The 25,460-nt window shown below is 40.6% G+C and overlaps 1 protein-coding gene across 2 annotated transcripts in view; it reads right to left on the reverse strand.

Annotated features, from left to right (window-relative positions):
- CLNK (cytokine dependent hematopoietic cell linker) overlaps nucleotides 1-25,460 on the reverse strand; it is a 264,742-nt gene that overhangs the window by 201,602 nt on the left and 37,680 nt on the right. The window contains exon 1 of one of the 2 annotated variants that reach the window (XM_520687.9): nucleotides 7,048-7,239. The exons of the other annotated variant lie outside the window; for it this stretch is intronic. The gene's annotated coding sequence lies outside the window, so the exon portion shown is untranslated. Of the gene's footprint in view, nucleotides 1-7,047; nucleotides 7,240-25,460 lie in introns of those variants that run through there. 2 annotated transcript variants of the gene reach the window in all.

Consider the following 25,460-nt stretch of genomic DNA (forward strand, 5'->3'; position numbering starts at 1 on the left):
GGCAGTTTTCCATGCTCTTGCTCACTCTTCTCTCTCCTGCTGTCTTGTGGAGAAGGTGGCTGCTTCCCTTTCTGCCATGATTGTATGTTTCATGAGGCTTCCCCAGCCATGTGGAACCGTGAGTCAATTAAACCTCTTTCCGTTATAAATTACTCAGTCTCAGAGAAGTGCTTTACAGCAGTGTGAAAATGGACTAATACAAATAGCAATAATAATAATAATAATAATAATAATAATAATAATAATACAATTTACTGCTTACCAGAACCGTATGTAGGGCATTTTGTTTAATTTAGTTTCCGTTATACAGCAACAATCCAAATGACCTAGATTTTTCAGCATTGAACAATCCTGTCATTCTGTGCAAGAGACTTCTTCTGAGCCAAGCTTGTCCAGTGAACAAATGCACAGTGTGGATCCAGATGAGATCATCGTTTCATCTGTAACTTCGAGTACATTTAGAACCTAACTCCTGAATTAAACTTCCCCTTGCATAATTAACTATTTCTTTTTCTCTTCTTTTATTCAGGATCACTTATCTAGCAAGATGGGAGACAAATCTTTCAACCCAGGTATGCTGAATTATACAGTGAATTCTACAACTTGAGTCTCAGCTTCTCTAATCTGAAAGATGAGGCTATGAGTGCTCATCCTTCTTTGCTCATAGGATTATTTTGAAGACCAAGTAAGATGATGAAAGTGAAAGCACTCTGTAAAGTATAAACCGCTATGCAAGAATAGTTCCACAGATAATTACTGAGTAATTTCTTTGCATCAGTGCCGTGAAAAACTCTGAGGATTTGAAATTTGGCTAGGAAGGTATTCCAAAATAATTTCTATTATTTTTCATTAAATCTTAATATTTTCAGAGGATTAGCACATTTGAGGAATTGTCTAAGACACCCAAGGCTTTGATCGATGAATAATAAAAAATAAATAAGAATATGATGAAATTAGTTTTCTGTAGAAATCACCTTAAAATAGAACTTCCTCAGGTCAAATACCTAGAAAACCCCATCATCTCAGCCCAAAATCTCCTTAAGCTGATAGGCAACTTCAGCAAAGTCTCAGGATACAAAATCAATGTGCAAAAATCACTAGAATTCTTATACACCAATAACAGACAAACAGAGAGCCAAATCATGAGTGAACTCCCATTCACAATTGCCTCAAAGAAAATAAAATACTTACAAGGGATGTGAAGGACCTCTTCAAGGAGAACTACAAACCACTGCTCAATGAAATAAAAGAGGATACAAACAAATGGAAGAACATTCCATGCTCATGGGTAGGAGGAATCAATATCGTGAAAATGGCCATACTGCCCAAGGTAATTTATAGATTCAATGCCATCCCCATCAAGCTACCAATGACTTTTTTCACAGAATTGGAAAAAAAAACTACTTTAAAGTTCATATGGAAGCAAAAAAGAGCATGCATTGCCAACTCAATCCTAAGCCAAAAGAACAAAGCTGGAGGCATCACACTACCTGACTTCAAACTATACTACAAGGCTACAGTAACCAAAACAGCATGGTACTGGTACCAAAACAGAGATATAGACCAATGGAACAGAACAGAGCCCTCAGAAATAATGCTGCATATCTACAACTATCTGATCTTTGACAAACCTGAGAAAAACAAGCAATGGGGAAAGGATTCCCTATTTAATAAATGGTGCTGGGAAAACTGGCTAGCCATATGTAGAAAGCTGAAACTGGATCCATTCCTTACACCTTACACAAAAATTAATTCAAGATGGATTAAAGACTTACATGTTAGACCTAAAACCATAAAAACCCTAGAAGGAAACCTAGGCAATACCATTCAGGACATAGGCATGGGCAAGGTCTTCATGTCTAAAACATCAAAAGCATGGCAACAAAAGCCAAAATTGACAAATGGGATCTAATTAAACTAAGGAGCTCCTGCACTGCAAAAGAAACTACCATCAGAGTGAACAGGCAACCTACAGAATAGGGGAAAATTTTTGCAATCTACTCATCTGACAAAGGGCTAATATCCAGAATCTACAATGAACTCAAACAAATTTACAGGAAAAAAAAACAAACAACCCCATCAAAAAGTGGGCAAAGGATATGAACAGACACTTCTCAAAAGAAGACATTTATGCAGCCAAAAAACACATGAAAATATGCTCATCATCACTGGCCATCAGAGAAATGCAAATCAAAACCACAATGAGATACCATCTCACACCAGTTAGAATGGCGATCATTAAAAAGTCAGGAAACAACAGGTGCTGGAGAGGATGTGGAGAAATAGGAACACTTTTACACTGTTGGTGGGACTGTAAACTAGTTCAACTATTGTGGAAGTCAGTGTGGTGATTCCTCAGGGATCTAGAACTAGAAATACCATTTGACCCAGCCATCTCATTACTGGGTATATACCCAAAGGATTATAAATCATGCTGCTATAAAGACACATGCACACGTATGTTTATTGCGGCACTATTCACAATAACAAAGACTCGGAACCAACCTAAATGTCCAACAATGATAGACTGGATGAAGAAAATGTGGCAGATATACATCATGGAATACTATGCAGCCATAAAAAATGATGAGTTCATGTCCTTTGTAGGGACATGGATGAAGCTGGAAACCATCATTCTCAGCAAGCTATCGCAAGGACAAAAAACCAAACACCGCATGTTCTCACTCATAGGTGGGAATTGAAGAATGAGAACACATGGACGCAGGAAGGGGAACATCACACACTGGGGCCTGTGGTGGGGTGGGGGTAGGGGGGAGGGATAGCATTAGGAGGTATACCTAATGCTAAACGATGAGTTAATGGGTGCAGCACACCAACATGGCACATGTATACATATGTAACAAACCTGCACGTTGTACACATGTACCCTAAAACTTAAAGTATAATAATAATTAAAATAAAGACAAAAAAGGGACAAAGGCCAAGAATCTAAGGAAGGTTTGTTTAAATATAAAATAAACTCATAATAATAATGCTAACAATGATGATAATAGCCACTACCATTTACTTTGTATTTAATAATTACTAGACACCATGATATGCATTTTTATGTACTGAATCTCATTTCTCACCACAAATTTGAGCAGTAGATATTTTTATTCCATTTTATAAAGGATAAACAGAGGTTCTGAGGAGTTAAATAACTTGTCTAAAACCATATTGCTAGGAAGTAACTGATTTCAAACCCACACTATCCATGTCTCAACGACTGGATGGCATGGTATAGTGAAAACAGCATGTATCAGAAGTAGGAGTTTGGGATGGGGACTGTGTGGAGGTGTCCTGTGTAAAGTGCCCAGACAGATAAAGCTGATCGGGAGATCCCTAGACTTGCCCATGAGTGAGGACGTCCTGATTATATATATATATATCTACAGGTAACTATGGGGCAGACTGGCTTTCCAGGTGCCTGCCAAGGCATCAGACCACCCATAGCTCAGCAAATCCAGCTTTTGAAATTACACAGCTCTGACTTAGTGCTCAACAAGCTACTGCCCAATATCAATTTAGTTTCCTGTGTACATTTGTCTCCTGGGAGGGAATATGCCAATCATCTGAACTTATAATTTGAGTACACTTGAACAAAATCACCAAAGATGGATGCATAGGCCAAAGTACCAGAGTGGACTGACCTCTTGAGCTCCATCAACTCTGTGTGCCTTGGATACAATTAGCTTTCTGGGTCTTCAAAACTGATGGTGAAATGTGGTCCTTAGGCAGTCCACAAAAATTCAGCCCTCTCAGAGTTTGGGCCTAGGCTATTAGTCAGCCCTTATCTTTATCTTACACGAAATTGAACACAGAACCTACCACTGTTAAAGATTATCATCCAATCACATGGATATTAAATTTTCATGTTGTATCTAGACCTTTTGGCTCATCTTAGTTCAAATGACAAACCACAGTACCATTTAAACACAATAGGATTTTGATTCTCATGCATAAGTGTTTAGGAAGCAGTGTTTCAATTAGTATCACCAATGAAATTTAAAAGAAACAACTAAAATACATATTTTGCTAATGCTTGTGGTGTATCTGGGAGTTCCTTAAATGCTGTTGACTAGTTTGGAAGACAGTGATTGATGCCCTGATCATGAACCTGGGAACATCAGCAGGGTACTCATGGAGCACCATGCCGAGAGCAGGAGCTCGGGGCTCGGGTGGACCTGGGTCTCATTTCTGGCATATCCTCCTATTCATTGCATGAAATGGACAATGCATGGAGCCTGCCTGAACCTCAGAATCCATTTTGTAAAGTAAGAATTAAGTACACCTACTTAAAAAGTGAGAAATGATGAGCGTTTCTTGTCTATCAGCAACACTTAAATGGTAACCTGTAAGTCATTGCTCTTTGGAAGACATGATTAAAATTAAGCAGAATAATCACAATAATGATTCCCAAATATTCTGCCCACAAGAGTAACAAAAAATAAATAATAAACACAAAAATTGGTCCTATGATAGCTCTATTCCACAATTCTGTTTGTGTGTGTGTGTGTGTGTGTGTGTGTGATTTTTTCGTTATTGCTGATATCTAACCTGATGCTTCTCAGTTTTATTGGTAAAATCGTGAATGTTTGGTTTAATCTGTTAAAAATCATAAATACAATTTAAATTCAGGTATTTATCTCTCTGGTTAGTAATTTAGCCCCTTTGAACACTTTATGTTTCTTTGTCATGCTAGGAGGGTAGGTACAGCCTAGAAGAACTCTGCAGAACTCAAGTCTTGGCAGATGTTGGCAGTAGCTTATGACAGTGGATATAACTGCTCCATGTACTAGGATTCAGAAAAGGATGCTTCTAGATCTCTGTCTGCTACTCTTCATGTGACAATTTAGCCAGTTCCTGGCTATCTCTTCTGTGTCAGACACTGTGGGCACATTTGCTCTCACTCTCGAAGCAACACACAAAATGTATTCTTCCTCCCAGTTTCAAATTACACAACTCCAACAACAGCTAACTAAAGATCAGAGAGGTTAAGCTACTTACCTAAAGATGAACAGTAAAGTCACACACTAGATTCATGTCCATTTTTGACGATCTCAAAGCCCTGTTTCTTTCCATTTCACCATGTTGTCCTTCCTCATATTTTCTAAGCCCCAGTTTCACCTTTTAAATGCTCTAATACGTGCTCTGCCTACTTCATTAAGTTGTTAAGATCATTCAAGAAGAAAATATGTAGTCAAAGGCCTACATTACATAAGGCTATACAACTGTGGAATATTACCATTCTCTAATGAGATTATTAAAATACAATATTTGTAAACTTATGTGTATTAATCAATTCTATGTTGACTGTGGTCATGTTTTAAGAATAAAGTCAGAACTGATTTGGAGTGAGGAAAGGAAAGTAATGGAGAAAGAAGTCAACACTTACTGAATACTTGCTGAGTGTTAAGAACGCACCATATTTCACGTAATATAAATACTATATTATTGAGGCTACATAATTGTCAATACAAGTCTTATGAGATCTTACTTTATTAAAAAGGGGCAGGAAATGACGATCATATATGAAACAACATCCCTGGTCCAAGTGGCAGAGTCAGGATCCTCACCATTTTGGTCAGGCGTCCAATCCTACAGTCTTTCTAAGACAGCACCTGTCTCATGGCAAAGTGATCGAGAAACAGAATCCCCTGGTGTTCAGGCCAGAGCTGGCCAGATGGTACAGAAGATTATAAGCACTGGCTTTCAAATGGTCTTGCCTATACAGTCATCTGAGAGGGCTTGTTGGGAATAACAAAGAAATACTACCATTTAGATGGTTGGTGTCAGAGACCACCCAGGAGTGAGTTTAGGGATGAGCTCTGTGAAACTGCAAACTAACACTGTTCACCATTCCAATCAGTCAGCCAGGAAAATCAGTTTCCTTCTCAATTCTGTTACTGACATTAGTGACTGAACAACCTTGCACATATTACTTAGAGAACTCAAGTTCTTCACCTGTAAACCAGGGAAAGTAATAGCCAGCTCTCTAGGTCAGCAGGAGCTGAAGGTAAGTAAATGCCAGTTGCCATTCCTACTTCTCTAGGGCATACTGTATCTTAAGCTTCTTAGAGGATTTCTGAAGCGCTGTCATTTCTCTGGTAGGCCTTCAATTAACCAGCTCTACCATTGTCTTCTTGATATTTGAAATGATTATTCCTGGTGGTTTGGGAGGCCCCTGGAAATCCAAAGAACAACACTATTGAGGAGCTGCGCCACAGTATAGACAGAGACAGCCAGAGAAATGGCCATGTAGGTAATAGACAAGTAATACTCCTAACAGAGAAGCCAAATAAGTAACACTGGTGTAAAATAATAAAAACAGTATTGATAAAAAGTTCAGACATATCGACACCTTTTAAAATCAAAGTATCCATATTTTGATGATAGTTATTTTCTTTTCTGTCTCATTCCAGTTTGTTTGCTTTATCCAATAAAAGCCTGGTAGAGATGACTCCCGGCACTTTTCAAGAGTAAGAATTTAACCCCAACTTTAACCTCACTTTTGAGCTCCTTACTCTTGTGAGTGGAAGGATGTCTGCGTGATTCCAAAGTCTAAGTCTCCTCTACACCAAAGCAGAAAGAAAATCGTATTACTTTAGAAAATGTTAAAAATATATTTCCACAGGGCTCCAGGAGTTAACTTCTACTTTGAATGACCTACTTTGAATGGAGGCTTTCTTTCTAGAGGGCTTACTTAATGAAGGTCAGCCAGGAAAGCCAGCCATGGGGCCTGGTCTTTAGATTTCAGTTGCAAACAGTCGGGGAGTCCAAGCTCCAGGAAAAGACGATTGAAAACATTTAGTCTTTTAATTTTCTGTGGGTAGGTATCCTGATTCTTTCTCCCAAAAGAATGAAAGGATCTTTAACAATTGAGTTAAGGGCTTTCTTCTTGCTCCTTTGATGCTATATATAAGGCCCAGACTTCCACTTTAGAAACACATTTTTACTTGCTGCTCAGGTCTTTCCTGATGATCATTTATGACAAGGAGATGACCATGAGATCCTCACTCAGAAGAACTGGCCTAATGAGTTTACCTGAACAGCGTGGAGAGCACCAAGGGATCTAGGCTGAGGTGTCCGTCTCCTGTGAGGAGGGGCGGCAGTGCAGAGACCTTGGGGCACTGGAAATTAGTAAGGCGGTGGGTTGAATTCTTCTCGATGCTAAGCAGTGCCCTTCAGCAGAAAACCTCCTGATAGGTCCGTTTTAGACTTGGTTTCCTGTGAAATGCAGCCACAGACCTGAGAGGTCTGACCTGAGGGCTGGCAGGACTTCCTCTTCTTAGGTTGGAGTGCAATACGTGAAGCTTTCAGAGGCTGAAATCTTCCAATGCAAAGGGTGTTTTTAAAGACACACGGTGTCCTTATGTGGTACTTCATAGTTACCAGAACACAATAAAAGGAACTGCTGGGCAACACTCAAGCATGGAAGGTGGGTTTTGCGAGTCTCACTTTATATGAATAGTGGACATTAACTATCTTTTGGCTTAATTTTGCCATGGCTTCCTGAGACCATCCCAGACACATGGACCAGGTGTTAAGGAAAGAACCTGGGAACTAAAGGAGAAATGCCTGCCTCTTATTCTTGCTGTATTAATTATTAGCTATGGGATCTTGGGCACTTTGAAGTTTATTTCTCAAGTAGTTTGAGTGATAATAATATTTGTATTTTAGAAACTTTTTTTAAAAATGAGGGATAATTGAGGATTATATTTCCTTCATTGAGGAAATGATATTTCCTCAATTGTGATGGAAGGATAATATTTATATTTTAGAAGTATTTCAATAAATAAACAAAATATTGTAAATAAAGGCATGCAGTAATGTTTGGGCACATATCAGCTGCTTAATACATTTTCTTTCTGCCTTAATCTTGGTCCATTTAAGCTGATCTTGCCGAGTGCCTGTTTCCTCTTCTGGAGACTTGACATTCTAGTTTTATATAAATTGATGTTGAATTCCATAACAAACTCCAACATTATTTACAATAAATTCAAAGGTAGAAGTTTATATTTTCTTGGGTAAATAACTCTGGTTTTGACTTAACAGACACCCCAAGGAAAACATGAAAAGAAGCACTCTTTGAATGCTAATTGTGAGTCAGTTACATTGCTAAGCAACTTGCAAGCATTATCCTCCTTAATCTTACTAATAACCATGTAAGGAACATATTTAAAATCCCATTTTGTAATTGTGAAAACTGAAGACTAGGGAGACTCGAGTAGTTTAACCACTTTATTAATTAGCTTTTGCTGCATTAGGGGCTTAAAGCAGTAACCACTTTATTTAGTTCATAATTGTGTGTGTCACTTGCTCACTTCTTTTGGTCTGGACCCGTATTAATTTTCTGGGGTTTTCATAACAAAGGACTGAGCCCTGAGTGGCTAACAAAACAGAAGGTCAAATTGTATTGTCTCACAGTCTGGCCTCTGGAAGTCTGAGATCAAGGAGTGGGCAGGGTTGGATCCTCCTGAGAGCCATGAGGAGAAGATCTGTTCCAGGCCTTTATCCCCGGCTTGTGGGTGTCTTTGTATCCTTGTTTTTGTGTTTACATGGCATTCTCCCTGTGTCTTTGTCCAAATTTCCCCTTCTTATCAGGAGAGGAGTCACAGTGAATGATGGCTCACCCTAATTACTCAATTTTAACTTGATTACCTCTTTAAAGACCCAGTCTCCATGTCAGAAGGCATTCCAAGGTAGTGGGGGGTTAGGACTTTAACAAATGAATTTTAGCAGGGACGTATTCGACCCATAACAAGACCTGATCATCTGGTCTGTGCTAGTGGGTTGAGAGGCAGTTGGATGATCTAAGATTATCACACTCACGCATCTGTTTGTTGGCAATCATGTCAGCCAGGTGCCTCTGTTCTCCTCCGCATACCTTCCTGTTATCTAGTGGCCAGCTAGGCCCATGTACACGGTGGGTTTGGGGCACTAAGGGCAGTGGGAGAGGGGAAGCTCCAGCCTCCAGCCTTTTCCAGGCCTCTGCTTGCATCCTAGATGCCATGGTCCCATTGGCCAAAGCAAGTCACATGGCCAAGTTCAGAGTAAATGTGGGAGAAGACTATTCAAGGGGTGAATGAAGAAAAGTGAATTATTGTGGTCTTCCTTGGCAAATAATCTAAAAATGCATGTTCACATCCAATTGGTGGCTAGACTGCAATAAGAACCCAAGTCTAATGATATGAATATTTCTGCTTTTTACTCACGAAGAATTGAAGACAATTTGGTTTAACGAGAAAGTTGATAATAGTGTAGGTGATATTTATAGCTTTTTTTCTTGGAATATCATTCATTAATTTATTATCTATTGAATATATACCATGCATCAGCAGCTCTATTAGGTGCTGAAAAATACAATTAGATAAGAGATATACCTAATCCTTTGATGGAGCTTACAGCCTAGAAGAGGTGAAAATAAATGATTGGACTTCAGATATATATAAAACTACAATTTGTGGTAAATGCAATGAATAGTGCCTGATCAGACATGTATTGATTTAACAAATAGATATTCACATCGTCTACCTACTACTATCAGCCACTGGGCAAGCTGTGGGGATATAGAGGTGAAAAAAAAAAAAACTTGTCCCTACCTTCATGGAGTTTCGAATCTAATATAATAGAGAGGTATTGAACAAGAAATCAACCATCAAGATGATGTATTCAGAGACAGGAACAAAGAGGGCTCTGAAACAAATAGGAGGCGAATGTGTTCTACTCTGTGAATTCAGACCAGATTTCCTCTGGGGAAGTGACAAGAGAGCTCAGGTGTTGACAATAGGTAGAAATTTGCTGGAGCAGAAATGGAGAAAAAAAGGAGGGAAGAGGAGAGAAGGAAGGAAGAAAGAAACAAAAGAAGGCTTCTAAGAAAGAAAGAAGCAGGAAAGGGAAGAGGAGGGAGGGGAGAAGAGAAGGAGTAAAGGAGGTGTCCGGGAGCACATTCAAGGCCAAAGATATTGTCAATCTGGATGCCTGGGTGGGAAAAACAGCGTAGCTCACTGGAGGAGCCTATATAGCGAAAGGTGGCTGGAATGGAGAGGGAGCAAGGAAGAGCGTGACACAGAAGCAACAAAAGAGGCTCAGTCTCAGGCCAGCTGCAAATTCCAACCCGCATGTTCTTGCTTCCTGTCTCACATTCCACAGTTAGAGGGACTCCCTTGCGTTCATCTTCTCTTTGGGTGATAATTCATTTTGTGTTCGTCGCTTCACGAGTTCTTGCCTCTTATCCCCCATATCCCTCTTGCATAGTTTATTGGGTTCATGGATCCTGAGTCTTAACAAGAAGTATAAATCCAGAGAAGTTTGGGTTTTGCCAGCTAGATTACAGTTATCCAGATGTATCACACAGTGGCTGCCTAGATCTGGGCAAGGAATTTGACTGTTCTGGGAGCCATATGTAACTTGAGGATGATAATACTTACTCAGAGGAGTGGCTATTAGGATAAAATTACTTACCTCCTGCAATGGGCTAGCGTGTGCCTGGCTATAATTAGCATTAGCCCGCTTGGCTTTTGTTGGGCCTGTGTCACAGTGCCACTGAAGTGTAGTATGGGACCACCAGAAATACTGAGTTGTGGGTAAGTGATTTAATAGAGGATGTGCGATGTGTGTAGAGCTAAATCTATGTTCCAATGGGACATTTCTGAGTCAGTGCTTGACCTAGTGATTCTGTCAAGTTTTCACTTTCTGAATAGTCTACTCAAGGCATGAAACTCTTGGGTAGATCATGTGGAAGAATTACAGGGAGAAAAAAAAAACAGGGGGAAAAACCCAAAGAGAACTTTTAAGGTCAATCATATTCAAGGAGGACCATGGTGCCTGGATGGCTGGGAAAGAGCTTTTCCTGGTTCTTGCATGGCCTGCTGGGAGGCTAATTTGCAAGGCTGTCAAGTTTTGGAGTTACACTGGCTTAGGTCAAATCCCACCCAGTTACACTAATTGGATAAATGTAGATGAGTTATATAACCTGACTGATTCTCTCCTTTCTCCCCTTTAAAAAGAGGTGTACTACTACTAACCTCTTGGCATTGTTAATGTATAAAATGATAAAATTCTCTTGCAAATACAGGCAGGTAAGAATACACAGGTGTAACACATCTGTTAACAACCTGAAATCTATTCAAAGAGAAGATGTTTAAAATTTTTTTCAGCTTCGGCTATGCATTTAGTGCACATGAAAAGAAACTGACATTTTTATCTCTGCTTTAAATATCATTTTATTATTTTAACCTTTTAATTTTGAAACAATTATAGACTCACAAGAAAGAAAAAAATAGCACAGAAGGGTCCTATGTAGCACCTATCACCCAGTTTCCCCCCGAGAAACAGATTTCTTATGAATAAACATTTTGTGCAGAAACAGATTTGATTCTTAATTCACTTCCTCTTTCTAAAATTGAGGCAACGTGCTGGGGGAAAAATAAAAGATGGCAAAACCTTACCTGACCTTACCACTTTCTCGCTGTTTTTGCTATCTAAGGTTTCTTTTCCTTTCTTTCTTTCTTTTTTTTTTTCGGGGGCGACGAGGTCTTACTCTGTCACCCAGAGTGAGTGCAGTGATGCTATCGTAGGTCACTGCAGGCTTGAACTCCTGGGCTCAAGTGATTCTCCTGCATCAGCCTCCTGAGTAGTTGGGACTGCAGGCACACGACACTGCACCAGGCTAACTTTCTTTAGTTTTGTAGAGATGGGATCTCCCTATGTTGACTAGACTGCTCTCAAACTCCTGGTCTCAAGCAATCCTCCCATTTAGGCCTCCTAAAGTGCTGGGGTTACAGGCGTGAGCCACTACACCCTGTCCTTTTTTGAAATGTTTCCAACAAGACAAATTTAAATGAAGAAAGAAGTCTTTGGTTTGGGTAAACACCCTGACACTATTCGGTGTTTGGTTTCATCCCTTCAGCTGGTCGTGACTGCCAAGTTCAGGCTCCTGTCAGGCAGCTGGTCTCAGGTGGTATCAAGGCCTGGAGTAGCACCTTGCAACTTACACAAACATACACCCTCAAAACACAAAACAGAACTCTTGAACACAACCAAAGAAGGGTGTGTTGTTTGTTTTAAAAATTCCTAGTTCAGAGTGCTATCTCCTGCAATGGATCAAAACCCATGCATTTTTTTTTTTTTTTTTTTTTTTTTTACAAATTGTGTGAGTGGAAACCTGTGTTAATTAGTGCCAGCATCTCTGATTTATTACAGTTTAGCACCTGTTTACATTGGTGCCTTGGGCAGTTTGACTCCAGGCCCTTGAGAGGAGATCAGCTCACACTAATTGCTGTTCCCTCTCATCTCATAGCCTGTCTCCTTCAGGACACAGGCTATGAGCCTCCCCACAATTAGCTGTGATTTCTGTTTCACAACGTGCTAAAACTTTTGAAAGTGGAATCTCCATGTGAGCTGAAGTCATGTCCTCTGCTGGATTTCAGACGCGCTGAATTTAAACTGCCATGGTCTATGGCATGAGTTAGACAATTTTCATGGCTGCTAAGAAATAACTCCCTGGTCAACACCTCAGTAAATAAACACGGTTGGCATTCAAACACATCTGGTCAAGTCTGGGAACTATGTTGGGGTGGGAGTGTTCCTACTTTACTCTCTCCAGCAAGGCCCTGCTTCCTGGCCCAACCACCCTGACTAAAGCATCCCACAGGACAGAAGAACACAACATGGGTAAATCCAGGGCTCAGTATAAGAGCTCATCCGGCAGAGGCAAAGGGGCATTTTGAGGATAACACGGTTTCTGACTTTGTATTGATTTCCTAGCCTCGTTTTGTTGCATTCGTGTCTAAGTTCTTTGGAAACCACAGAAGCAGAAGTGGTATGTGAATGTAGAAAGAGCTCTTTTTGAAAATCTCTGCCTTGGTTTCTTTACCTCTCCCAATTCTTCTTTAAAAAAAGATAGAAGTTTATCAATTAATAAATATCCATTAATTACAAATTCATTGCTGAGCTCACACTACTTTTCCCCAGAAGGACCTCATGAAGCTAACATTAATTAAGACCTCAATATATGCTATAATTGTGCTAGGCACTTTGCATAAATGCATAATTTAATCATTACAATAACGCCTCTGTGTTAGTATCATTATCGCTGTTATACTTTTGACTATACCAGTCTCGGAGTCACCAAGTTCTCACAACACTGGTGAGAGATTCATTCATGTCCCACTGTCTCCATGAGTCCCCTTTCAGCTTTGGCACCATAAGGGCTCTCAGAACATTGGTAGCTCTGTTCTACGGAGGCCATGGGAGCAGGTAGAGGCAGAGGCTACTGTACCTGGTGAAACGCCAGTAATAAATAAATGTGTAAGAGAAAGTGCAGTGCAACAAAAGAATGAAACAGGATAATGAAATGAAGAGTGTGGGGTGGGAACTTTATATATGGAGGTCTAAGTCTGCATCTCTGCAGAGGTGAAGTTTGAGCTGAAGTCTAAGTGATGAAAAAGACCCAGCCACGTGAAGCTCTGGAGGGGAGAGATTTCCAAGTAGAGGAAACCCATGAGAAGTTCCAAGGAAGAATTAGCTTTGGGGGTCTAATATGTATTAATAGGTATTGGGATATACATATATATAAGTTTTAATATGTATTGGGGTATACATAATATGTATAATATGGGGGTATAATATGTATTAATAAATTACAAACTCCTTGAGGGTGGCCACAGTTATTTCTCATCTTGGAATCCATTGCAATACTAAGGACCCACCTTGTATCACCCAGCAATAGTTGAACTGAAATGATGATAGTCTAAATCTCACATTTTCAAATGAGAAGGTGGAGTCCTAACTAGGTGAAGTGACTGGCCACCAAGGTGAGTAGGGAAAAGAACCAAGACAGAGACGTAAGTTCCAAATCTTTTTCCAGCTCAGCATAGCTATGTTTCTCAATTCTACATTTAAATGGCATCCATTGCTAGCAATTTATCTTGAGCAGAGCCTTGTTTAGACAAATCTGGCTGGGAGTGTGACATTATCTATAACAGCAACAAAAAAAATCTGCTTTGGGTTATTTGCCGGATACTTTTCCCCAAGGTTAAAAACACTATAGTATTTTTAAACCATGCTGGCAAAATTATTCCCTGTGCAGAGGCTAAATTGTTTCCAGGGTCTCCAGATTGGCAGGGCAAAGGGCCCCATACCATCTGTCCTCAAACTGGTTGAATTTAGGCCTTGAAGCAAGAATCAGATTAGGAAAGAAAAAAACAGCATGAAACACCGCCGAGGAATCTCTTGATGAGCTTCTTGTTAGTACATGTGATTATTAATCTATGGGTGGGACAAGGAGACTCCTAGAATAGAAGATAAGAGAAATGAAGCCAATTTCAACACTTGAAATAAAATTAGATCTTTGACTTTTTTACAGGGACAGGACTTTTCAACTTTCTCATTCTCTCTCCCTGCCTCTCTCTTTTTAAATGTTTTTTTTTTTTTTCCTTTCTTTTCTAGAAAGAATGAGAAAGGAACCAGAATCACTTCCCTCTCTTTAAGGCAAGTAGAAATAATAATAGCTGGTATAAATAGAGTAACTGACGCTTTTTCCAACATTTTCCTGTACTTTGTTTTCCTTTATTTGAAGTTTAGTCTACAATGTACAAACTCCTCAGCATAATGTTTTGAGACACAAAGAGGTTAAGTTCCAAGTCGTGCCTGGATCCTACAGCTCATAAACTACAGGGCAAGGACAGGCTCAGATCTTTAACCCTCAGATCACTTGCCCTTGCCAGTATTTTAACAGAGATATAGCAAAGTTGAAAGTGAGGGCCGCATTCACAGACAGCAGTTGGTGATCCCGTGACTCAGGTTCTAAGCCTGAACTTCTTTGCACAGCTTCATGGTCTCCTTGAACGCGAACGCTCTGAGACTGGGGTTTTGAGTGGCAACGTGGCTCCCTAATGGTCAGATCCACTCATGGAAAATTCTCAAAATATTTTATGACAGACTAAGATCCTAAGAAGGAGATTATACAAATGCAAAATGTGGAGGAAAGAATTCTAAGGCACAATAATGAGAAAACAAGGAAACGTTTTCAAAATGCATGCTACGTGAGAGTGGGGTTTTGTCTCACTTGAAATCTAACATGTAGAATATTCTCAGCCACATAGTAGATGCTCAGTGAATATTAATAAAGGAATGATAAAACCTCCATGAGGCTTGGGATTTATCTGTATTGTTCATGCTCTCCTCCCAGCACTTACAAGAGCACTTGCTCAGCCTTGTAGATTAGCAGATGGAAAAGAGGAAAAGAAAGGGTTAAACAGACTTCCCAATTTATGCCATATAATTTGACCATTAAGCCAAACTGGTCCATACTAAGTCTTAGATCAAGGTATGGCTCCTGCATTGAGAGATTGTTTTATGTGGATTGAGCATGTATGCTGATCAATCTGGGGACATAATTTTCATGATAGGCTGGTTAGTGTATCTGTAACGCACTTCAGCTGGGGAAGAAGCACTGATTCTGGGCCATTCGGGAACCAGCTGGACTTGCAAGATAGCTGTTTTATTTGGTTATCCTTGAGCCTTGTATAAGGAGTCTGGTAACAATGAATGTAAAAGGGATTCTTAGGTGTAAAAGCAATGTGAAGTGATTCTGATGTTGCTGATGGGAGAAAAGACTCTCCTAAAGAAATATGTTGGAGTCTTAACTCCCAGTTACATTAGAATGTGACCTTATTTGGAAAAAGGGTCTTTGCAGATGTAATCAAGTTAAGATGAAATCACTGGGGTAGTCCTTAGCCAAGATAACTCGCACCCTTAAAAAAGAAGAGAGCTGTACAGAAAAGAGAACCCCATTTGAAGAAACAGAGACACACAGGGAGAAGACAGCCATGGGAAGACAGAGGCAGATATTGGAGGTATGTGGCCACAAGCCAAGGAATGCCTAGGGCTGCCAGAAGCTGAAAGGGGCAAGGAAGTGTCCTCCCCTAGATACTTGGGAGGGAGCACAGCCCTGCCCACACCTTGATTTAGGACTCTGGCCTCCAGAACCCTGAGAGGACTCACTTCTGTTGTTGTAAACCACCCAGTTGGTGGCACCTGTTCCAGCAGCCCTAAGTGCCTGATACAGAGCCATACATTTACAACTCTGATGCATCATTGTTTTGAAAATTCCTATAGAAAAACAACATTTATGCCTGAAGAGTACACATTTCTAGTTCCCTATCCCTTTTAATCCACAGTGAAACAATTGTTTTTAATAAATGTGATCTCAAATTAAGGATCTGAGATTTCTTAGGGATGCATATGGACCATAACCATGTGTTGCAGAGTGAGGAGATCGCAGTTTGAAACCATTTTGCAGCTCCAGTGGCCAGAAATCCTATGAATAGCAGCTATAATTTGTTTAAATAGCACTTGAGATAATGCAGTCAAATATTCTAAGCTTTTCAACAAAAAGACTGTCGTATCTTCTGGAGATGGTGTACCAGCTTCTTCAGCGTTTGCTATTGGTGGTGGTAGAGGCGAGGAAACCATTCCTAGGCCCTGTCCCTAAATCACCCCTGAGGATCCTACAATTGCCACGTCAGTGTTTTCAGCAGCAGAAGCACCAATGACATAAGTACAGCCAAATATACTGCCTCTTTTGCTGATTCATACTAGATTCCCAAATTCTATTTAATTTCTATCCGGCCAGGTGGGACCAAGTATGGGCCTTCAGCTTAGTATTCACACCTTTAGACACCTTGAGCCTGAAGGTAAGGAACAAGGGCACTCACACACAGTGGCTGGGGATGTGCTTAGACCCAGGAACTGTGCATGCATACTCATGCACTGCCTAAGGCTGTTTCGGTCAATGATGGACTGTATATACAACGAAGGTCCCACAAAGTTATAACACCATAATTTTACTGTACCTTTTTCATGTTGGATAAGTTTAGATACACGAATACTATTATGTTGTGATTTCCTACCATATCCAGTGCATTAACATGCTGTACAGGTTTGTAGCCTAGGAACAATAAACTATACCATATAATCTAGTTGTGTAGGAGGCTATTGTTTCCTAGGTTTGTGTAAGTACACTCTACAATGTTTGCACAATTATGAAATCACCTAACGATGCATTTCTTAGAACTCACCCGAGTCATTTAGTGACTCATGACTGTATTATGTTATGGTGGTATATACTACCAACATTTCTCAGGGTGGGCATGATTTCCATTTAAAAAGAAGGAGATCATGCAGCATTTGTCCTTCTGTACCTGGCTTATTTCACTTAGCCTAATGTCCTCCAGCTTCACTCATGTTGTTGCAAAGATAGAATGTTCTTTTCTAACGCTAAATAGTGTTCCATTTATCCATTTATCTGTTGATGGGCAGTCAAGTTATTTCCATATCTTTCCTACTGTGAATAATCATGCAATGAACTCACGGAAGTAGAGAGTAGCATGGTGATTGACAGAGGCCTAGCAGGGATGGAGGAGTGGACTGGGAAAGGGGAGATATTGATCACAGGATACAAAGTTTCAGTTAGACAGGAGGAGTCAGTTCTAGTAAGCATGATAACTATAGTTAAGAGTAACGTATTGTATATTTCAAAATTGCTAACAGAATACATTCTAAATGTTTCCATCACAAAGAAAGGATAAGTATGTGAGTTGATGGATTTGTTAATTTGCATGATTTAATCATTCCACAATGTATACATGTGCCATAACCTCACATTGTACTCCTTAAATATATGGACAATTATTATTTAATTGACAATTATTATTTCTCAATTTATAATTTAGTTGACAATTATTATTTGTCAACTAAAAATAAAAAATGAATAAAAGGAAGGAGATTGAAGCTGTGAAAGCTTGAATGTTATAAAATCAGAAAGCAGCTGGGTCTGTGCTTTAACTAGCTCATCCCTGGCCAACTCCAAGCCCTTCCATGCTTCTCCTTTTCTCTCAAGCTAAACTCAGTGGCCCTCTCTGTGCCTGCTTCTCTTTAACCCTGTCCTGGCCCATCAGGGCCTCCCAGATTTTATGATAACAGAAGCGAGATATGAGAAGGGGGATGAAACCCTCTCTTCTGAGTCATATTCTCGGAGTTTGCTTCCGTATCCCCACAGCCTGGTCAAGGTCAGCTTTCCAAGTACATGGTGCACCAGCCTATTTTGTACAAAACAGAGGTAAGCATAATGAAGACGGAAGATGAGAGGCATTTCCAGCTCAGAGTTTCATTTATTACCCCTATAGAGCATTCAATTCCCCTGCTTTGTCTTTGAGAATCTCATCTTGTCCTCGATCACAATTAGAGCTTTTTTTTTTTTTTTGACAGGGTCTTGCTCTGTTGCCCAGGCTGGAGTGCACTGGTGTGATCTTGGCTCACTGCAACCTCTGCCTCCCGGGTTCAAGCAACTCTCCTGCCTCAGCCTCCCGAGTAGCTGGGATTACAGGTGCCTACCACCCTGCCCAGTAAATTTTTGTATTTTTAGTAGAGATGGGGCTTCACCCTGTTGGCCAGGCTAGTCTCAAACTCCTGACCTCAGTTGATCCACCCACCTCGGCCTCCCAAAGTGCTGGGATTATAGGCTTGGGCCACTGCACCCAGCCCAGAGCTTCTTATCTAAGTAGATGGCGTGAGGATGAGGTTGAGTCTGGAATCTGTATCAGATGGGTCTCGTGTGCCACCACAGGTCTTTTTTGGCCTTGCCGTTCTTTGGTCCTAGGTCATCTGTTTAGACCTAGCTCTGGCTACAGACACACTCAACATGGGCTTCATCTGCCCTCTTTGCTGCATCTGCTCCATGTCTACTTTGCAACCTGCCTGCACCCAGCCTGATGTCTACGCCTTAAGCTTCCTGCTGCAGCACTGAGCAACCCAATTGCTGCTAAGGCATGAGATGCTTTAGGGCTTGCTTGGGGCTCATGCACCAACCACCTGGCAGTCTAGGGGAGTTGAAACTCTGTGGGTTTTAACATTGGAAGATGTAAGCTGGCAATAAACTCTTTGCCCTTTTGTCCTCCAGAGAAACTCCTCAGGACACAGTGGCCTGTAAGGGCCGTAGGAGAAGAGCACCACGAAAGTGAGATGGAGCACTCCTTGGGCATGATACAAAGCACTCAATAGCCGAAAGTCTTCTCCTCCTGTTGGCTCTCCTTCCCAGCCTGCCACTTTCCCATTTGCCCTCATTCCAGCCTCCCTAGGATTGCCTTCTCAAATGAAGTAGTCAATCATAAATGCTTTAGGTTCTGTTTTCTGGGAAACCCATGTCAAGACAAGCTCCCTCTAAGATTGAGTTTACAGTGTTCTCTCTGGATCAATCAGGATATTTGTTAAAAATGCAGATTCCAGGGCCCTTCCCCAGACCAATGATTAAAATCTTTGGATTTCAAATGTAGGACTGTGCATTCTAAACAAATTCTCCTGGTGATTCTTATGCACACTATAGTCTGAGAACAGGCAGTCTAGTCTCGACTGAGGAAGAGGTCAGGGTATATAATCAATTTTTGGTGTCCTATTTCTTGGAACAATTGAAAGATCTCCAGCTATGAATAGCAAACCCAACTGTAACCCCTCAACCTTTCTACATTTTCTGCCACAGGTGAATGGTTCCAGACACTCATGATTGCAAAAGAAATATTAAAATCCCTTCATAAAAGTCAGTTGTGCACCTGGACTCAGGGTTACCATGGAGATTCAAGGCAGCAATCTCACTGACGCTGGCTCCGTGCCTTCTCTCACCCCAAAGTTACCTATGAGGAACTCCTGAGTTTTACTGTGGTTCATTTAACATCCGGAGTTCAGAGACACGAATACTTGAGCAGGCCGGGGCTTTGTGAGAACTAAAGCAATGTTAGAAGAGCCCACATGACTGCCTTAATGAGGAAGACTCTGCTGGAACTGGGGTCAGGGTCTCCAGGAAATTCCAGTCCATCATCTCCTTTGGTGAGCAAAAGAAGCCACTGGTGGTCCTTGCAAGTATAAGTGCAATGAAAACAGGATTATGGCGATGGATGACAGTGTGAGAGAGAAAAGAATTATCACCTTCTTCCCCTTCCCCAAATAATTCATTCTCTAAGTTCAGCAGTCCAACAACAATGGCTTCTCATGCCAGAGTAGACTCTTCTTGTATTTAGGAGGGCCACTGGGTGTGTAGAGAATAAATTTGCTTTTAATTTTCTGTCTGCTAGCTCCTCCTTGGTGAAGCTGCCTACTGGTTCCCAAACCTAAATTGGCTCTTCACTCTCCTGGGAACATTGAACTGTACCCAATCCTTCTAAATTTTGATCTACTCATTCGAACAATAGCCACCTTGCCTTTGCTTTTTCGAATTGTGAGAATAAAATGAGGCTCATCAAAGAATCATGATATATAATATGAATCCAAGAAATTGTAGATACTAATCCTCATCCTCTCCATCATCATGATCATCAAACAGAACCATGAAGACAAGAACAGGATATATATCTATGGAAGTGCTGACTGTTTTGTGTTAATTTCTGTAACATAAGTAGGTGTGTGGGGGTAAAAGCTGCAATAAGCAGATTGTAGTTCGGAATTAAGACCTTTATGAGAGGTGAACATCCATGAACTATTAACTCAGGAGGTGGTTTGTAAATTCCTTGTCTATATAGTCATGTGTCTGTAAATTGGAAGCCTCTGGTGGTGAGAGTGGTGTCATTGGTGGTGGTGATTTTACACTAGATAACATTAAAGACAATTTCCAAACTAGCAAATATAGGGTTTTATTAAACATTATTCTTAATACATTTATAAACATGGTTAAGTTTACAGGAACACTCTGAGGGCAAGGTCCATACTATAGTTGAATCTTTGACCCTTGTACCTGGTGAAATACCCATGCCATTATTACGCCCTTAATAAATGTTAATTGCTAAGTGAATACATAAATAAGTAAATGGGTGACTAATGGAATAATAAAATGTGACAATATGTATAAAACAGGTTTGTTCATATTTCTGAAAATCTGTGAAGCTAATTTTGTTCTTGGTGCTCTCTGTTTTTTCCTTTCATGCTCAGATCCACCTGTCCCTTCTGTCTCTTGATAGAGCTCCTTCCAAAATTCTCATATTTCTCAGATATTTTCACCCCCCAACCAAAATCTTCAAGGAAAGGTCAGGGAACATCTTTCAACTTAAGTAGTGAAAGAGCTCTTGTGAACCCTAATTGCAACAGTTAGTTTTATGTGTCAACTTGACTGGGCCATGAGGTGCCCAGATATTGGGCCAAACTATATTCTGGGGATTACTGTGCAGGTGTTTCTGAATGAGATTAACATGTGAGTGAGTAAAGCAGATTGCTCTCCCTGCTGCAGGTGGGTAGGTCTCATCTGATCGACTGAACACCTAAACAGAACAAGACGGCTGAGTAGGAGGGAACTCTTTTTGTCATGGCGGCTTGAGTGGGGACATTGGTCTTTTCCAGCCTTCAGACTCAGACTTAAAGATTGACTCTTTCTTGGTCTCAAGGGTGCCAACTTTTGAACTAGCACTTACACCAGTGGCTTTCCCAGTTTTCATACCTTTGAGCACACACTGGAACTACACGTCGGGTTTCCTGGGTCTCTAGCTTGCTGATGGCAGATCCTGGAACCTTCTCAGCTTCCATGATCGTATGAGCCAATTCCTTACCTTTCTGTCTCTCTCTCTCTGTCTCTTAAACACACACATACATACCACATATGTGTGTATATACACACACACACACACACCACATATGTGTGTATATACACACACACACCACATATGTGTGTATATACACACACCACATATGTGTGTGTATACGCACACACATACATACCACATATGTGTGTGTATACACACATACATACCACATATGTGTGTGTATACACACACACACACGCACAGTCATCCTTCCTATTTGTGAGGATTGGATATAAAAACCCATGGATGTTCAAGTCCCTTACATAAAATGACATCGTATTTGTATATAACCTATGTACATCCTCTGTGTCTCTCTCTCTCTCTCTCACTCTCTCTCTCTCTCTCTCTCTCTCTATATATATATATATATATATATATTTTTTTTTTTTTTTTTTTCTGAGACAGTTTTGCTCTTGTTGCCCAGGCTGGAGCACAGTGGCACCATGTCAGCTCACTGAAACTTCCACCTCCCAGGTTCAAGCAATTGTCCTGCCTCAGCCTCCAAAGTAGCTGGGATTACAGCTGCCCGCCACCACACCCTGCTAATTTTTGTATTTTTTAGTAGAGATAGGGTTTCACCATGTGGGCCAGGCTGCTCTTGAACTCCTGACCTCAGATGATCCACCTGCCTCAGCCTCCCAAAGTGCTAGAATTATAGGCATGAGCGACGGCACCCCGCCCCTCCATATATTTTAAATCAGCTGTAGATTACTTATAATACTTAATACAATATCAATGCTATGTACATAGTTCTTATACTGTATTTTTATTGGTATTATTTTTCATTGTTGTACTGTTATTTTCCTCTAATATTTTTAAATCTGTGGTTGGTTGAAACTTGTGGATATAAAGGACTGACTGTGTGTGCGTACGTGTGTGTGTATATATATATATATATATATTTTTCCTATTGGCTCTGTTTGTGTGGAGAACCCTGATACACTCATAAAGTTTTTGCATTTCAATAGAAATCAGAGAAGAAACAGGTTTCACAAAGGGAAGAATGGCTAGCTATGGAATAAGGCATAATGAGATGAAGAAGATGCTGACTTTGGGGGTAAAGAAACTGAGAATTACAATTAGGATAAATGAAATAGGCTACATAGTACACCCAATATTAGAATTATTCAGTAAATGCTTTGGGAGCGATATGATTATTTTACAAGAAACTGAAGGTCATTGTGGTTACAACAATAGCTAGCAGGAGGAACATGAACCTTGGAATCAAAGCCTGTCTAACTCCAAAGCCAAATATATATCCAGGCTGACTTTACAGAGATCTTGGAATTATTTATTATTTTGCCAGACAGACTTAGGTGGGTTGTTATTATACATTCACAGGGGTTCACAGTTTCCAAAAATCTTTACCTCATTCAAATCTCAGAACCCAACTTGTGATGTAGGTGACATTTATAATTTTACAGATAAGGCAGATAAGGAAACTCAACACATAGAAAAGAGAAGGATTTCTTAGTTATGCAGCTCAAATGCAGTGGTCGTGCTGGAGCTCAGGCCTCAGGACTCTAAGCCACGTGACCCTTTATTTGGTGCAGGTGGGTCGTAAAGGAGTTTACATTCTTCTGTAAGCTGCTAACAAGCATGGGTGGGGAAAATTACCTATAAAAATCCCTATGTCTTTCATACAATGAAAGAAACATGCTTTTGTGTAAACAATGGCAAACTAATACACAAGTGCCGTTGTGAAATAATATTGATTATATATATGTACATCTTATACATGTACAAAATGATGCACATATAATTACACAGATGTTTTGTATTCAAAAATAAAATTAGTCAACTGTTTTACTGCTTGAAACATTTCAGCAAATTGTTACGACTAAATTGCTGGAAAATCGTGATCACCGTCTGCACCCGTAAAAGCTTTTACCAGCTCTCTAACTTTTGCTTAGTCAAAATTTCTCTAAGCCCTCAACTTCTTCTTCCAATTCTTCCATAAAGATGTCCATGGAGCTATCACCATCCAACCTTCCTAGCCATGAATGAGATATAGCTGTTTCATTTGTTTGTCAATATTTTGACAAGGAAATGCTTAAACTCATGCTACAGATTTTGCAAGCAGACATTGTCAGTTTCAGGCTTGGTTGCATCTATTGCCTGTGAATGTACAATGAAATCTCCCCCTTAAAAGTATTGTCTTCCTTGCCTCTCTCTTAGCCAGTGTGGTTGAAGGTCCCCCATAAAACATATGTGTCCTGACCCCCCTTTATCAGACTGTGTGTGCGAGACCACAGCTGAAAGCCAGCATTATTTGCTGCTACTGCAAACCTTCACTGAATTCCTAGCCCTTGCCATGTCCTGTGCTAGACGCTGGGAGGAAAAATAAAACGCAGTCCCCTTTCTCAAGGAGCCTGCTGTGCTGTGAGATACTGAAAATAAATAGGCAAGTTGTTTGGTGAATGGAAGTGCAGAGATATGCATAAGGAGCTGGGAAGGAACCTGATAATATGCAGGAGCTGATCCTAAGAAACACTTAAACAGTGCTTGCCACACGCCACCATAGAAAAGGCTTCACATTTATTAGCTCATTTGATCCTTACAATTACTCTGTGAGGTAGATTGAATGATCCCCAATTTATAGACGGGAAAACTGAGGCACAGAAAGGTGAGGTGATATGGGGTCACCAAACAAGTACTTCTACTTAAAGTGAAATCCAGGTAGACAGACTCCAGAGTTCATACTCTTAAGAGGAATCCCACACCATCTCAGTAGTGGTCAGTGGGAGAAAGCGTGGTTAGGCAGCAAAAGGAAGTGGGAAGCACATTCCATGCAGAGAGAGCTGCCTATTCAGAGGCAAAGGCACTGAGAAGACATGGCAGGGGTGCAGATTTTCCGCTTGGCTCACAGGTGTAAAGACACGAGAACCAAGAGGTGAGGCTACACAGGTCAGCATATTTACCATGCTCCTTGCATGTAAAGACGTCCCTAGTTTATTCTGAAGACAATGAGAAGCCATTGAAGATGTTTTACATACAGGAATGGCATGATCTAATTTCCATTTTCCAGGAGGTCATTTGCAGGAGCAGATTTGTGGGTAAAGACCTGAAGCAAGGAAGGAAACAAGCTGAGAGGCTCTCACAGGTGTCCAGATACTAAGGGAAGAAAGGACATTGCAGGCAGGAAGAACATTAAGCTGGGAAATACGCACAAAGTAGACTTGAAAAAAATGGGCCATAAAGTGAAGAAGAGGAGAGTGCTGAGGACTATGGCCAGTTTAGATGGGCTGAAGGAAACACCTAAGATCAAGCAGAGAGGAGGAAGTTAGTCAGTCCTATTTTGGATATTTAGGACCGGAGCTACTTAGGAGATCTGCCGAGAATGATGCATGCACATCACAGGATGGATAGAGATAGAAGTGCTGACAGGCAGCAAATCTGGGTAGAAGCACTAACTAAGAGCATCCTACAGCTGTGCTTATAGAATAGTGACATGTATATTTGACTATTTCTCAGGAAAGAGCATTCTGGAGGAGGTAGTCGCGCAGTCCAAGTCCTTCAGATGCCATTTTCTTGCACTACCATTTCTTGGATAGGAGTCTGGAATTCTGTCTCTAGTCAGGCTTACTCCTAAGTTGTAGAAGTTATCAGCCTTAAATGAATTACCATTTATGAAACACCTAGAATACTGCCTGGAACTTGCAAGTGCTTATTAAACAAGTAAAATAAGCAGATGGACCCCCATTGAGATAAGAGCTGCACTTTCCCTTCTCACTTGATTTATGCTGGTCTTGGGTAGAAGAACAGAGGGAGAAATCTGAGGAGCCAGCACCTTAGAAACGGCCAAGGATGACTGTGAGAAGGACCACTAAGAGA

The sequence above is a fragment of the Pan troglodytes genome, chromosome 3, assembly GCF_028858775.2.
Source record: "Pan troglodytes isolate AG18354 chromosome 3, NHGRI_mPanTro3-v2.0_pri, whole genome shotgun sequence".
Lineage (NCBI taxonomy): Eukaryota > Metazoa > Chordata > Mammalia > Primates > Hominidae > Pan > Pan troglodytes.